Source organism: Electrona antarctica (genome assembly GCF_951216825.1).
Source record: "Electrona antarctica genome assembly, chromosome: 18".
Lineage (NCBI taxonomy): Eukaryota > Metazoa > Chordata > Actinopteri > Myctophiformes > Myctophidae > Electrona > Electrona antarctica.
In genome coordinates, this window is record NC_136799.1 from 2,074,425 (window position 1) to 2,080,021 (window position 5,597).

Here is a 5,597-nt window from a genome sequence, read left to right on the forward strand (position 1 = left end):
AAAACAGTGTATATTTACACCAGGTCTAAATGGGTTAAAGGTTAAACAGTGTATATTTACACCAGGTCTAAATGGGTTAAAGGTAAAACAGTGTATATTTACACCAGGTCTAAATGGGTTAAAGGTTAAACAGCGTATATTTACACCAGGTCTAAATGGGTTAAAGGTTAAACAGTGTATATTTACACCAGGTCTAAATGGGTTAAAGGTTAAACAGTGTATATTTACACCAGGTCTAAATGGGTTAAAGGTTAAACAGTGTATATTTACACCATGTCTAAATGGGTTAAAGGTTAAACAGTGTTTATTTACACCATGTCTAAATGGGTTAAAGGTTAAACAGTGTATATTTACACCAGGTCTAAATGGGTTAAAGGTTAAACAGTGTATATTTACACCAGGTCTAAATGGGTTAAAGGTTAAACAGTGTATATTTACACCAGGTCTAAATGGGTTAAAGGTTAAACAGTGTATATTTACACCAGGTCTAAATGGGTTAAAGGTCAAGCAGTGTATATTTACACCAGGTCTAAATGGGTTAAAGGTAAAACAGTGTATATTTACACCAGGTCTAAATGGGTTAAAGGTTAAACAGTGTATATTTACACCAGGTCTAAATGGGTTAAAGGTAAAACAGTGTATATTTACACCAGGTCTAAATGGGTTAAAGGTTAAACAGCGTATATTTACACCAGGTCTAAATGGGTTAAAGGTTAAACAGTGTATATTTACACCAGGTCTAAATGGGTTAAAGGTTAAACAGTGTATATTTACACCAGGTCTAAATGGGTTAAAGGTTAAACAGTGTATATTTACACCATGTCTAAATGGGTTAAAGGTTAAACAGTGTTTATTTACACCATGTCTAAATGGGTTAAAGGTTAAACAGTGTATATTTACACCAGGTCTAAATGGGTTAAAGGTTAAACAGTGTATATTTACACCAGGTCTAAATGGGTTAAAGGTTAAACAGTGTATATTTACACCAGGTCTAAATGGGTTAAAGGTTAAACAGTGTATATTTACACCAGGTCTAAATGGGTTAAAGGTTAAACAGTGTATATTTAACCAGGTCTAAATGGGTTAAAGGTTAAACAGTGTATATTTACACCAGGTCTAAATGGGTTAAAGGTCAAACAGTGTATATTTACACCAGGTCTAAATGGGTTAAAGGTAAAACAGTGTATATTTACACCAGGTCTAAATGGGTTAAAGGTAAAACAGTGTATATTTACACCAGGTCTAAATGGGTTAAAGGTAAAACAGTGTATATTTACACCAGGTCTAAATGGGTTAAAGGTTAAACAGCGTATATTTACACCAGGTCTAAATGGGTTAAAGGTTAAACAGTGTATATTTACACCAGGTCTAAATGGGTTAAAGGTTAAACAGTGTATATTTACACCAGGTCTAAATGGGTTAAAGGTTAAACAGCGTATATTTACACCAGGTCTAAATGGGTTAAAGGTTAAACAGTGTATATTTACACCAGGTCTAAATGGGTTAAAGGTTAAACAGCGTATATTTACACCAGGTCTAAATGGGTTAAAGGTTAAACAGTGTATATTTACACCAGGTCTAAATGGGTTAAAGGTTAAACAGCGTATAGGTTACACCAGGTCTAAATGGGTTAAAGGTTAAACAGTGTATATTTACACCAGGTCTAAATGGGTTAAAGGTTAAACAGAGTATATTTACACCAGGTCTAAATGGGTTAAAGGTTAAACAGTGTATATTTACACCAGGTCTAAATGGGTTAAAGGTTAAACGGTGTATATTTACACCAGGTCTAAATGGGTTAAAGGTTAAACGGTGTATATTTACACCAGGTCTAAATGGGTTAAAGGTTAAACGGTGTATATTTACACCAGGTCTAAATGGGTTAAAGGTTAAACAGTGTATATTTACACCAGGTCTAAATGGGTAGAAGGTTAAACAGTGTATATTTACACCAGGTCTAAATGGGTTAAAGGTTAAACAGTGTATATTTACACCAGGTCTAAATGGGTTAAAGGTTAAACAGTGTATATTTACACCAGGTCTAAATGGGTTAAAGGTTAAACAGTGTATATTTACACCAGGTCTAAATGGGTTAAAGGTTAAACAGTGTTTATTTACACCAGGTCTAAATGGGTTAAAGGTTAAACAGTGTATATTTACACCAGGTCTAAATGGGTTAAAGGTTAAACAGTGTATATTTACACCAGGTCTAAATGGGTTAAAGGTTAAACAGTGTATATTTACACCAGGTCTAAATGGGTTAAAGGTAAAACAGTGTATATTTACACCAGGTCTAAATGGGTTAAAGGTTAAACAGTGTATATTTACACCAGGTCTAAATGGGTTAAAGGTTAAACAGTGTATATTTACACCAGGTCTAAATGGGTTAAAGGTTAAACAGTGTATATTTACACCAGGTCTAAATGGGTTAAAGGTTAAACAGTGTATATTTACACCAGGTCTAAATGGGTTAAAGGTTAAACAGTGTATATTTACACCAGGTCTAAATGGGTTAAAGGTTAAACAGTGTATATTTACACCATGTCTAAATGGGTTAAAGGTTAAACAGTGTTTATTTACACCATGTCTAAATGGGTTAAAGGTTAAACAGTGTATATTTACACCAGGTCTAAATGGGTTAAAGGTTAAACAGTGTATATTTACACCAGGTCTAAATGGGTTAAAGGTTAAACAGTGTATATTTACACCAGGTCTAAATGGGTTAAAGGTTAAACAGTGTATATTTACACCAGGTCTAAATGGGTTAAAGGTCAAGCAGTGTATATTTACACCAGGTCTAAATGGGTTAAAGGTAAAACAGTGTATATTTACACCAGGTCTAAATGGGTTAAAGGTTAAACAGTGTATATTTACACCAGGTCTAAATGGGTTAAAGGTAAAACAGTGTATATTTACACCAGGTCTAAATGGGTTAAAGGTTAAACAGCGTATATTTACACCAGGTCTAAATGGGTTAAAGGTTAAACAGTGTATATTTACACCAGGTCTAAATGGGTTAAAGGTTAAACAGTGTATATTTACACCAGGTCTAAATGGGTTAAAGGTTAAACAGTGTATATTTACACCAGGTCTAAATGGGTTAAAGGTTAAACAGTGTATATTTACACCAGGTCTAAATGGGTTAAAGGTTAAACAGTGTATATTTACACCAGGTCTAAATGGGTTAAAGGTTAAACAGCGTATATTTACACCAGGTCTAAATGGGTTAAAGGTTAAACAGTGTATATTTACACCAGGTCTAAATGGGTTAAAGGTTAAACAGCGTATAGGTTACACCAGGTCTAAATGGGTTAAAGGTTAAACAGTGTATCTTTACACCAGGTCTAAATGGGTTAAAGGTTAAACAGTGTATATTTACACCAGGTCTAAATGGGTTAAAGGTTAAACAGTGTATATTTACACCAGGTCTAAATGGGTTAAAGGTTAAACAGTGTATATTTACACCATGTCTAAATGGGTTAAAGGTTAAACAGTGTTTATTTACACCATGTCTAAATGGGTTAAAGGTTAAACAGTGTATATTTACACCAGGTCTAAATGGGTTAAAGGTTAAACAGTGTATATTTACACCAGGTCTAAATGGGTTAAAGGTTAAACAGTGTATATTTACACCAGGTCTAAATGGGTTAAAGGTTAAACAGTGTATATTTACACCAGGTCTAAATGGGTTAAAGGTTAAACAGTGTATATTTAACCAGGTCTAAATGGGTTAAAGGTTAAACAGTGTATATTTACACCAGGTCTAAATGGGTTAAAGGTTAAACAGTGTATATTTACACCAGGTCTAAATGGGTTAAAGGTTAAACAGTGTATATTTACACCAGGTCTAAATGGGTTAAAGGTTAAACAGTGTATATTTACACCAGGTCTAAATGGGTTAAAGGTTAAACAGTGTATATTTAAACCAGGTCTAAATGGGTTAAAGGTCAAACAGTGTATATTTACACCAGGTCTAAATGGGTTAAAGGTAAAACAGTGTATATTTACACCAGGTCTAAATGGGTTAAAGGTTAAACAGTGTATATTTACACCAGGTCTAAATGGGTTAAAGGTCAAACAGTGTATATTTACACCAGGTCTAAATGGGTTAAAGGTAAAACAGTGTATATTTACACCAGGTCTAAATGGGTTAAAGGTAAAACAGTGTATATTTACACCAGGTCTAAATGGGTTAAAGGTAAAACAGTGTATATTTACACCAGGTCTAAATGGGTTAAAGGTTAAACAGCGTATATTTACACCAGGTCTAAATGGGTTAAAGGTTAAACAGTGTATATTTACACCAGGTCTAAATGGGTTAAAGGTTAAACAGTGTATATTTACACCAGGTCTAAATGGGTTAAAGGTTAAACAGCGTATATTTACACCAGGTCTAAATGGGTTAAAGGTTAAACAGTGTATATTTACACCAGGTCTAAATGGGTTAAAGGTTAAACAGCGTATATTTACACCAGGTCTAAATGGGTTAAAGGTTAAACAGTGTATATTTACACCAGGTCTAAATGGGTTAAAGGTTAAACAGCGTATAGGTTACACCAGGTCTAAATGGGTTAAAGGTTAAACAGTGTATATTTACACCAGGTCTAAATGGGTTAAAGGTTAAACAGAGTATATTTACACCAGGTCTAAATGGGTTAAAGGTTAAACAGTGTATATTTACACCAGGTCTAAATGGGTTAAAGGTTAAACGGTGTATATTTACACCAGGTCTAAATGGGTTAAAGGTTAAACGGTGTATATTTACACCAGGTCTAAATGGGTTAAAGGTTAAACAGTGTATATTTACACCAGGTCTAAATGGGTAGAAGGTTAAACAGTGTATATTTACACCAGGTCTAAATGGGTTAAAGGTTAAACAGTGTATATTTACACCAGGTCTAAATGGGTTAAAGGTTAAACAGTGTATATTTACACCAGGTCTAAATGGGTTAAAGGTTAAACAGTGTTTATTTACACCAGGTCTAAATGGGTTAAAGGTTAAACAGTGTATATTTACACCAGGTCTAAATGGGTTAAAGGTTAAACAGTGTATATTTACACCAGGTATAAATGGGTTAAAGGTTAAACAGTGTATATTTACACCAGGTCTAAATGGGTTAAAGGTAAAACAGTGTATATTTACACCAGGTCTAAATGGGTTAAAGGTTAAACAGTGTATATTTACACCAGGTCTAAATGGGTTAAAGGTTAAACAGTGTATATTTACACCAGGTCTAAATGGGTTAAAGGTTAAACAGTGTATATTTACACCAGGTCTAAATGGGTTAAAGGTTAAACAGTGTATATTTAACCAGGTCTAAATGGGTTAAAGGTTAAACAGTGTATATTTACACCAGGTCTAAATGGGTTAAAGGTTAAACAGTGTATATTTAACCAGGTCTAAATGGGTTAAAGGTTAAACAGTGTATATTTACACCAGGTCTAAATGGGTTAAAGGTTAAACAGTGTATATTTACACCAGGTCTAAATGGGTTAAAGGTTAAACAGTGTATATTTACACCAGGTCTAAATGGGTTAAAGGTCAAGCAGTGTATATTTACACCAGGTCTAAATGGGTTAAAGGTAAAACAGTGTAT